Source organism: Rhinatrema bivittatum, chromosome 10 (genome assembly GCF_901001135.1).
Source record: "Rhinatrema bivittatum chromosome 10, aRhiBiv1.1, whole genome shotgun sequence".
NCBI lineage: Eukaryota > Metazoa > Chordata > Amphibia > Gymnophiona > Rhinatrematidae > Rhinatrema > Rhinatrema bivittatum.
The window spans coordinates 14,486,050-14,497,390 of NC_042624.1; the positions used below are offsets into that span (position 1 = coordinate 14,486,050).

At 50.9% G+C, this 11,341-nt stretch overlaps 1 protein-coding gene across 2 annotated transcripts in view; it reads left to right on the top strand.

Moving 5' to 3' along the window:
- The window catches only part of CFH (complement factor H), a 633,102-nt gene extending 628,801 nt beyond the window's left edge, over positions 1-4,301 (top strand). For both annotated transcript variants that reach the window (XM_029617534.1, XM_029617535.1), the window contains one exon: positions 4,004-4,301. The gene's annotated coding sequence lies outside the window, so the exon portion shown is untranslated. The remainder of the gene's footprint in view (positions 1-4,003) is intronic.
- Positions 4,302-11,341: the final 7,040 nt, after the last annotated feature.

Below are 11,341 nucleotides of genomic sequence, written 5' to 3' on the forward strand. Positions count from 1 at the left end.
CCTCCTTAATCCCCCCCCCCCCGACTTACCACAACTCCCTGGTGATCGAGCGAGGAGTGAGGACTCCATTTCTGCAATCCTTGGCGAGAAGCATGTGACGTCGGCGCCACGTCGAGTGACGCGGCGTCACGTGATTCCCGGCGAGTTCGCGCCGGAAGGCTCGTTCGGCCCAAAAAGAACTTTTGGCCAGCTTGGGGAAGCTGGATAAGCAGCCCTTTTCTGACTTATCAGCAATCTTTTTTAGTTGGTTAAGTAGCGTTTTAAAGACTTATCCAACTAATGAGCAGCTTTGCTTCTACTTAGTCGGACAAATTGGTACTTGCGTGTTGCGCTGCAATGGGAGAGAGCACCAGGGGGCGCTCCCCAGCACGGGATGAGAGTTGTGTGCCCTTGCAGAGAGACGGTCCTTGTCTAGGAACTGGAGAACTGAGGACCTCCACCGGGACGTGCACACTTCCGTGAGGCCACCAACACAATGGTGGTCTCTGAGTGGTCCTCCGACCACTCCAAGCCCTTTCAGACTTACCTCTGGATAACGGCAAGAAGCGGCAGGCTGGAAAGAGGCTAAGGGTGGATGGAGACATCTGATATAGGACGAAGACTCAGGCGAGGAAGATGAAGACTCAGGCATAGGAAGATGAAGATGCAGGTGAGGCAAGGCATGGCCAGGCTAAGCAAGGCAAGGCATGGCATGGCAAGACAAGGTATGGCATGGTAAGGCAAGACAAGGTTAAAATCAAGTAGCTAAAAGTCCGTAACCTCCAGGCAATCAATGTCCCGCCGGTGCCCTACAAAGCCCAGCTGGGCTGATCACGGACCACACAAGAAGGCATCAGAACTATGGAAATTCAGAGACAGGACGGGATGAGCAGGTGGACAAGGTCCCTCAGGCACCCTACACAGTCCAGCTGGACTAGTCGTGGACCACACTGAAGAGTGAGGCCTGCCCAGGGAAGAACAGACATCAGGCTTACGGACATCGGGCATGGAAGATGTCAGGACATCAGGAACAAGGCAGTTCAGACGAGGGATGAGAAGATTCCCTGGCGCCGTTGAATGGAAAGACCCACCAGCACCCTACACATCCCAGAGGGGGTATTCACAGACCACTGGGCCACTACGCACCCTACTCAACCCAGCTGGGCTGGTCGCAGACCACGAGGGATGGGTCAGAGCAGAGCTGGAGACATCTGGACAATGGATGAAGACATCAGGACTGGAATGGAACATCAGGACACTGAAGACATCAGGACTGGACTGAAACATCAGGACACTGAAAACATCAAGATGGAGACAAGAGACCAGGAACGGATTGGGATCCCAAGAGAAAGTGTCAAGCTGGAGCGAAAGACGAGGAATCCTGGAGTAGGAAACACTCCTTGCAAAGGCAAGTTGGAAATGAAGACTGAGCCCATTTGTAGGGCTCTGCAGGAAACACCCAGGGAGGAGCTTGTAGGTGGGGCCAGAGGGACCACTCCCTCCTGGCCCTTTAACTCTGAAGAGGAGATGCTTGCCCGCCCCTAGTATGGCAGGAAGAGGAAGTCTGCAGGACCCTGGACAGCGGCCCTGCAGACGCTGAAGCAGGGAGGAGCAGGAGCTGGGCTGTGCAGGCCCCGACGTAAGAGGCGGCTCCCCTACCGCCCAAAGAAGAACAGGAGCGGCTCCCTGCCACAAAGGACACAGAGGACTGCGGCCCCCGGGCCGCGAAGAGGATGGCTAGCTCATGGCAGCTCCTGCCACGTGAAGAACCCCGGCACGGCTCCTGCCATGCCGGCACAATGGCGGCCCAGGCCGCAGGAACCAGGGCATCTGAGGCTCCTACCACAATATGTAAGAGGCCTCCCATGGCTCTGGCCATGGGAGGAATCACAACATTTCCAAGACTAGTGGCACTACTTAGCCAGATAACTCAGAATTTATCTTGATAAATACAAAAATGTATTTCTGCATTTTTTACATGCATGCACTTGTTCCTGGGTACAATTAAGCATATTTTCTAACCTGTCAACAATGTATATGTTAGCGCTATCGGCCGCGGAAGACCGCGACCGGGACCGGGTGTCATGGCCGCCGGCCGCGGTCGGCCGCGACGAAGAACGGACCCGGAGTAGCAGGGGACTCACCCGGATTACTTAGGTGGACCCCGGGGATCTGCTGGACAGCCTGCCCTGCCTGTTCGCGTCTTCACCGCCGCCTGTGCCGAGCCGGCAGCATGGCTCCGCGGCCAGCTGACTCCTCCCCCTGCTCTCCTTAGGGCAGCGCGCGCGACTGCATTGCTATTCTTAAAGGGGCCATGACAGGAAGTGTCATGGCTCCCTCCACAGCTCCTCCTTCCGCTTCCTGTACTTAAGGCAAGGGCTGTGCATCCAGTCCTTGCCTTAGTATTGAGGTTCCTGCCTAGAGTGTGTTCCTGGCTCCTGGTTCCTGTTCGTCATCCCGTCTCCTCTCCTGCTCCGTGGACTGATTCTTGGCTCGACCTTGGTACGGCTTTGGACCCTTCTCCTGTCTCGACCCTGGTACGGCTTTGGACCCTTCTCCTGTCTCGACCCTGGTACGGCTTTGGACCCTTCTCCTGCCTCGACCCTGGTACGGCTGCGGACCTTTCTCCTGCTTTTCACTTGGACTGGATTTGGATCTCGCTGGTATTTTGAACTTTGGACCGGACTTGGACTTCTTTTGAATTCCATCCTCAAGACTGTCACGACCTGCTGGAGGCGCCAGCCGTCTGGAACCCACGACCTGCAGGAGGCGCCTGCATCCAGACCTTCTACAGTCCTCAGAGGAATCGCCTAAGTCCCAGCGGCCGGACCCCTACGGGCCTCTCCTGGGGGGGTCGCGTGCTTCCAGGGTGAAGTCTTCTAGCAAGAGTCCTAGGTGAGCAAGGCCTTGCCCGTCGACAGTAGTCTTACCGCAATATAAGGGCCCACATTCATAACAGTATATGTGCAAATTATAAAACACAAGAGCAGTTTGCAATCTCTCATTTATAAATATATAGGGATGCATGTATCCATATTATAAAGTTATCTTCCCTGTTTGCAATATATTGTATAATGTGCTATTTAATTATTAGGTCTTCAGCAATCTCAATGATGAGATTTGTACATTGCACTTTCAACCTAGTTATCAAGCTAGGTTGAAAGTAAAATGTAAAAATCTCATCTTTGTGTACATTTCCTCACTCCAAATCACATCCAGTCTACACTGATGTGTACTGTGCAGTTCGTACCTCTGTCTGTGCATGTAAAACATCCCTCAAAACCTAGGCCACCACCAAAACCTCACGCTGAGTTACTAGTTTCCGTCTCCTACAGTGTATAAAAAGTTTACTTATATGAGAGCCCTATGAAGAGTCCCTCTCTCTCTCTCTCACTCACTCACTCACTCACACACACACACACACACACACACACACATACACACACACACACACACTGATAAATCTAGGACTCAGTTTGCTGCTTTAGAGGGCAATTTCAAAATCATTTGGCTCTTGTCCTGGATATAAAGGCTTTTCAAAAATGTCTCACCCTCTATTCTTTTTCGTGCAATTTTATGGCAGTGTTACTGAGGAGAAATTAAGAGAGGGAGACAACAACATGCATAGGTTTTGCATTTTCAAAACCATGCATTTTTTTTTTACCAGAAAAATTAGCTGCTGACAAAATGGGTACAGATCTCTGTGGGTACTTTTTCTTTGAAGAATTTTCAAAGGGAAAGTGCAAGAATACTTTCCCTTTTATAACTGGTGCAATATCTGTGACTAAAAGGGCCTGAAGACTTTGCACTTCCTGCAAAGGTTTGAAAATTTCTGTCATAATGATAGATAAATATCAGTGCAAACACATGCAGGGTGGATACAGTGACATTTGTTCTGACTGTGAGTCATCTCCAGGGCAGATTAAGGTCTGTAAGCCAATCAGCCATAATTCATGTCTCTCATTGTGGTTATTTCAATGTTAACATAAACTAGAATTTCATACCTTATTTTATTTCTTTTCAGGTGAATGAAAGCAATGGATAACAATCTTCTATTTGAGTATTGACATCTTCTAATTTACATCTGAAGATAGAACAGATTTTGGTCATTCTTTATGTCTAGCTTTCATTGATTATGTTTTCAGAGCATGTTGTGATTTATAATATTATGAATTTTGATAAAGCAAAATTAAAACAATGCCAGAATTATGAATTTTGAATTAGTCCCTGTCTTAGATATTCTCAAATTTTAATAAGCCTTTTATGGATGTGAATGGTCTTATAATTAAAATATTAAATAATCTTGTATATATTTTATTGGCTGATTGAATTAAATTGAACTTTCATTTGCTAGGTAGTAAAAACAATCTGTTTTATCCTCTGTGTATTCTCATTTTATATTTTTAATTATTAATGTGTCCTATAATGGGTTATTAACTAATTGCATAAATGGCAAACTCAAAACTTACAGCTGAATTTTAAAATCCCTACACGTGCAAATTCCGGCCTTTACATGTGTGGCCAGGCCTTGTGCACGCTGGGTGAATTTTCGAAGAGGCCCGGCCATGCATGTCAAAGTCGGTAGGTGAATAAGTGCCAGGCCTCTTCAAAGGGGCAGGCCGGGGGTGTGTGTTCTGGGCAGGGAGAGGTGAGGCCGGGGGCAGACCAGGACAGTGCCATTGTTGACTGTTCCAAAGACTCATGTGTTGGCAGTTGGCCGGTGCAGTTCGGGAGCTGAAGTAAGTTGTGAAACAAAGTAAAAAACAAAAAAAAGGTAGGGTTTATGGGGTGGAGAGGAGAGGGAAAGAGAGAGGGAGTTTAGATAGGGGGGTAGGGAAGTTCCCTCCCAGTCTGCTTCTTAATTGGAGCAGACTGGGAGGGAACTAGGGATGGCCCAAATGCATCACCACACAAACATTGCATAATTTATCTCCTCCTTGCGCACTGCTCACATATACATGCATGGATTATAAAGTCGCCGCGCACTCCTCAGATTTTATAACATGCGCGCGCTGGCGTCCGTGTGTGCACGCCGGGAAGCTCACAGACATGGACATGTGCATACACTTTATAAAATCTACCCCTTATTATTTATTACCTACTGCTGTCCATTCATGTCAGTTAAGTATGTTAGGAAAACATTACCTTGTCCCCTAAGTGCTTCACAAGCAGATTTGGCTCATTGGTCCATAGGGTTTTCCACCACCTTAGTAGACTCATTTTGCTTTCAATAAGAAATATATAATAGATGGAACTTGGTTTTCTTCATGATATCATTAAAAACCTAATTTTTAGATGATGAATTTCAATTCAGAGGATGTATTCCTTTATACAAACATGAAGGAGGAAAGCAATTCAGTAAAAAGCAAGTATTAATATGCATTCAAAGCACTGTTAGTACATGTAAGCTATAGTTATGGGTGTTACCAGCAGTTTTTACACATATAGCTTTTGTGAGTTTTAACTCAAAAACAATTCTAATTTTTATTTTACTTATTTATTTATCTATTGTTTATATACTGCCCATAACAAAATCCTGGACAATGTACAAGAAAACATCCATAAGTTACAATTAAAACAGAAAGAAAATGTTATGCGCAGGCTTGTGAACCCTTGGGCCGACGGGAGGATGGTATACCTTTGGAGAAGATCCGTAGCTTCTCCCGTCGGGAGGCAAGGCAGGAACAGAAGATGTATCCAGCTGACCCTCGGCACTGTAGACAGAGACGACTGTGGAGGCGAACGAAGAGTCGTGACGTCGAGGAGCAGAAGTATGTCTTCGCCACTGGAAGTCCGCGGTCCCCCCTGGAGGAGCCCATAGGGACCCAGACCGCTGGGATTAGGTGAACCTTTGAGAGGTCAAGGAAACGGACATTTGGTGCAAGGGATGACTGGAGCTTCACCCCTGGAAGCCTGCGATCTCCCCAGGGACCCGGGCCGCTGGGACTTAGGTGGGCCCGTGGAGACGATGGTCAGGAAGAAGTCCAAGGTCAAGTGCCAGAGAGTCGTTGCTTACCAGTCTGAGGTCACACACCGAGGGATCACCGCTTGCCAGTCCGAAGTCACACACCAGAGAATCACCGTTTGCCAATCCGAAGTCAATACCAGGAATCACCGCTAGCCAATCTAAAGTCAGGAACCAGGAACACCAAGATGAAACAGGAACAAGGAATCAAGACACTGGAACTCACCGAAGCAAGCAGACCTGACCAACGTAAGACATTGCCAAGTAAAGGAATGAGCAGAGGAAGCCTCCTTATATACTTCCTTTGCCCTGGATCATTGGAAGCAGGTGAGTATCATTAAAGGGATCAGGTCTCTTTAAATCAAGCAAGGGGGCGCGGCCTCGTGCCTAAAGATGGCGGCAAACATCTTGGATTTCCTCCGCGGAGGAAAGCCAGCAGAACGCCGCAAGGGAGGAGCAGGGACGGCTCCCTACCCGCGGCCAGACAGCGGACTGGCCCCGGAGTGACGGGCACTGGCCCAGGGGAATAATTCAGGAGTTGCCGCGGTGGCTCGCCACCACGGTGGAGGTAGGGGGCCACGCCCATGGCCATCCACGGTCGCGGGACACAACAGTACCCCCCTCTTTAGGGTGCCTTCCCGGAGACCTGGGCTTAGACGGGTGGTCTCTGTGGAATTGTTCAAGCAAGCCCCGGTCCAGGATATTGGACAACGGCTCCCAGGTGTTTTCCTCGGGGCCGAACCCCTCCCACGCTAGCAGGTATTCCCATTTCTTCCCATGCTTTCTGATCTCCAAGACGTCATGGACTTGATAAGTGAGGTGATCCTCAGAAGCAATAGGTTGGAAAGCCGGAGGCATACTGGAGGGCCATGACAACACCAAGGGCTTCAGGAGGGATACATGGAACGTGTTGTCTATCTTGAGGGAAGGCAGCAGACGAAGCTGATATGAAACGGCACCAACTTGACGAATGATAGGAAAGGGCCCAATAAAACGTGGGGCCAGTTGCGCTGATGGCAGTTTCAGGCAGATGTACTGAGTACTTAGCCATACCTTTTGGCCTGGCCTAAACAGAGGATAACGCCTTCTTCGCCAATCTACATACTTTTTAGCAGCTTGACTGGCCTGGACCAGAGCACGTCTTGTGGAGGTCCACTGGCGGTGTAACTCGTCTGCTGAGAGTTGAGCTACCGGGGATGTAACTGAGATGGGAACTGGCAGCGGAAGGCGTGGCTGCTTCCCATACACTATTTGAAACGGTGAGGACCCGGTAGCTGTGGAGAGGTGTGAATTATGCGTGAACTCTGCCCAGGGCAGGAGGCTGGCCCAATCATCCTGTTTCTCGTTGACGTAGAGTCGGAGGAATTGTTTCAGCATCTGGTTTGTCCTCTCTGCAAGACCATTAGACTGGGGATGATACGCCGACGTATAGTCTAAGGTAACGTCAAACTTTTGGCAGAGGGCCCTCCAAAACCTGGCGGTAAATTGAGGCCCTCTATCGGAAAAGATGCTTCTAGGTAGGCCATGCAGGCGGAAGATGTGCTGAACGAACAGCTGGGCCAGCTGGGGAGCAGACGGCAACCCTGGGAGTGGCCATCTTACTAAACCGGTCAACGACCACCCATATGACAGTGTTGCCATTAGATAGTGGCAGGTCGACCACAAAGTCGGTCGCCACGTGGGTCCAAGGTTCTGCAGGCGCTGGTAAAGGTTGAAGTAAGCCTGGGGTCAAAACAGGGATCCTCTTGTGGCGGGCACACGACTGGCAGGACTCCACGTAAGTCCGGACATCCTTATTGACTTTAGGCCACCAATAATATTGGCGCAGGGTTTGTAAGATCCAGGATTGTCCAGGGTGCCCAGAACAGCAGGAGTCGTGAGCCCAGGCCAGGACCTGTTTCCACAAGTGTGGCGGAACCAGGGTTTTTCCGGGAGGGATGGTCGTGGTAGCGGACAGGAGGATGCGGGATGGCTCAATTATGAACCGCGGTTCCTCAGTACCTTCTGTAGACTCAAATACACGTGATAGGGCGTCCGCCTTGATATTCTTCCTGGCGGGTCTGTAACGAAGGACAAATTTGAACCTGGTGAAGAATAGGGCCCAACGTGCCTGCCGTGGATTGAGTCGTTGCGCCCGCTGCAGGTACTCTAAGTTTTTATGGTCTGTGTAGACCGTAAACTGGTGTTGTGCCCCCTCTAGCCACAGCCGCCACTCTTCTAAGGCTACCTTTATCGCCAAGAGTTCCTTATTCCCTATGGCGTAGTTCCTTTCTGCCGGGGAGAACTGGCGTAAGAGGAAGGCACACGGACGTAGCTTATGACTTTCGGAGGTTTGGCTCAGAACGGCGCCTACACCTCCTGAGGACGCATCCACTTCGATGACAAACGGCTGCTGTGGATCCGGATGCCGAATGCACGGCTGTAACAGAAATGCCTCCTTGAGGCAAAGGAAGGCAGCCTCTGCTCCAGGAGGCCACTTCCTGGGGTCTGTGCCTTTCCGGGTCAGGGCTGTCATTGGGGCAACGATGGACGCATAATGTGGGATAAAAGAACGATAGTAGTTTGCGAAACCCAGAAACCTCTGGAGTGCCTTTAGTCTTGATGGCTACAGCCATTCCTGTATGGCTTTCAGCTTCTGGGGGTCCATACGAAAACCTTCTCTAGACACTATGTATCCCAGGAAGAGAAGGGACTCCTGCTCAAAAAGGTACTTTTCAAGCTTTGCATATAACTTGTGCTCTCTGAGGCGCTGTAACACTTGGATGATGGGCTGGCGGTGAGCGGTTAGGGTATCTGAAAATATCAGTATATCGTCCAAGTAAACGACCACACACTGATACAGGAGGTCATGGAGTATTTCATTCATGGTGTTCTGGAACACTGTGGGGGCATTACAGAGCCCGAACGGCATTACTAAATACTCGTAGTGACCGTCTCAGGTATTGAAGGCTGTCTTCCGTTGCCCTCCTTGATACGGATCAAGTTGTAAGCTCCTCGGAGATCTAACTTGGAGAAGATCTGTGCTCCTTGCAACCGGTGAAAGAGCTCGGAGATGATGGGCAAGGGATAACAGTCCTTGACTGTTATAGTATTCAGGTCCCTGTAATCAATGCAAGAGCACAGACTTCCGTCCTTCTTTGCAACGAAGAAGAACCCAGCCCCTGCGGGGGACTTAGATTTCCAGATGAATCCTCTCTCCAGGTTTTCTTCAATATATTCTTTCATGGCCTGCATCTCGGCCAGAGAAAGGGCATAGGTATGCCCTTGAGGAGGCTCCGTCCCTGGGAGAAGATTGATGGCACAATCGAAGGATCGATGCGGTGGAAGTATTTCGGCCTTTTGTTTCGAGAACACATCCGCGTATGAGGCATATGGAGCTGGCAGACCTGGAAGGCTGGTGGAAGCTATGGGCAGGACACCGGAACCACAGATTGGAGGCAATTGCCATGGCAATTCGGCCCCCAACGAGCCAGCTGCAAGGTCTTCCAATTGAAGTGGGGCTCATGCTCCTGGAGCCAGGGAAGACCTAGGATGATCGGATGGATGGAGTACTCCAGGACATAGAACAACATCTGCTCTTGATGCAGGATCCCGGACCTCAGATGGTGTGGGTCACCCGTTCTGGTAGAGGCTTCCCTTGGATTGAGGAGATGACCAAGGGGCGAGACAGCGGAACTTGAGGAATCCTTAAGTGTTCCACCAGGCTTTTCATGACATAATTACCGCCGGCGCAGGAGTCCACCAGGGCCAGCATGTGGAACTCCTCATCTGCCGCGGTTAACGCCACTGGCAGCATTAGTGGAGGTGCAGGAGAGGTACGGCCTAGGAAGAGACCTCCTTCAGGTCCTAGGCCTGAGAGTTTCCCGACCGCGTCGGGCAAATGGTAATCTGATGGCCCGCTGCGCCGCAGTAAAAACAGAGTCCCTCCCTCATTTGCCATTGGTGCTCCTGTGAAGAGACTATCCCACGACCCAACTCCATGGGTTCCTCGGCGGGTGCTCGCAGTATGCTTGAAGCGCTCCTAGGAGGGGGTGAGGGCCTTCTCGCTGCCTTTACCTCGGGAAGGCGAAACCGCATACGACGGTCCACTCGGTTGGCTAATTCTAACATGCCGTTGAGGTCGTCCGGCAGTTCCTTCGCGGCTAGTTCGTTTTGCAGGCGTGAGGATAGCCCTTCTAAGAAGAACCCGTGGAGGCAATCTTCTCTCCAATTTAGCTCTGTGGCTAGGGGGTGGAATTCTGTTGCATATTCAGTCACTGTCCGAGTACCTTGTCGCAACCGAAGCAATTCCGAAACGGCAGTGGGTTTACGGACCGGCTTATCAAATATCTGTCTGAACGTAGCTAGAAACTGATGCAAGTTTTCAAACACCGGGTCTCTTCTTTCCCAGAGATGAGAGGCCCAGATCAGGGGCTTCCCGTCGAGTAAGGACATAATGTAACTGGTTTTAACCAGGTCACTGGGGAACTGCGCAGGCAGCAGGGAAAAACGGTCTTGGCACTGACTAAGGAATCCCCGACACAACTTCGCATCTCCGGCATATCGCGAGGGTGCCGGGACTTGCGGGGGAACTCTGTGTCTAACGTCGCCCGTGGAGGCCTGGACGGTGCCTTGCTGAGTAGGGTGGCCTCCTTGAGCTACGGACGGAGCTGGCAGCGTGGGGTTCATGGCCCCTAATGCTTCGTGTTGCTGGTTCAGGCTCTCCACAGCAGAGACAAGGGCGTCCAGGGTCTTTTGCTGCTCCACCATGTGCTGGGCCATTCCCAGAATGGCTTGGCAGGCGGTTGCCTCGCCAGGTCCATGTCCTTGGCAATCTGTTATGCTCAGGCTGCTGAACCCTTGGGCTGACGGGAGGATGGTATACCTTTGGAGAAGATCCATAGGTTCTCCCGTCGGGAGGCGAGGCAGGATCAGAAGATGTGACCAGCTGACCCTCGGCACTGTAGACAGACGACTGTGGAGGCGAACGAAGAGTCATGACATCGAGGAGCGGAAGTGTGTCTTTGCCACTGGAAGTCCGCGGTCCCCCCAGGAGGATCCCGTAGGGTCCCGGACCACTGGGACTTAGGTGGGTCCTTGGAGACGATGGTCAGGAAGAAGTCCAAGGTCAAGTGCCAGAGGGTCGTCGCTTACCAGTCCGAGGTCACACACCGAGGGATCACCGCTTGCCAGTCCGAAGTCACACACCAGAGAATCACCGTTTGCCAATCCGAAGTCAATACCAGGAATCACCGTTAGCCAATCCAAAGTCAGGAACCAGTAGCACCAAGATGAAACAGGAACACGGAATCAAGACACTGTAACTCACCGAAGCAAGCAGACCTGACCAACATAGGACGTCGCCAAGTCAAGGAATGAGCAGAGGAAGCCTCCTTATATACTTCCTCTGCCCTGGAT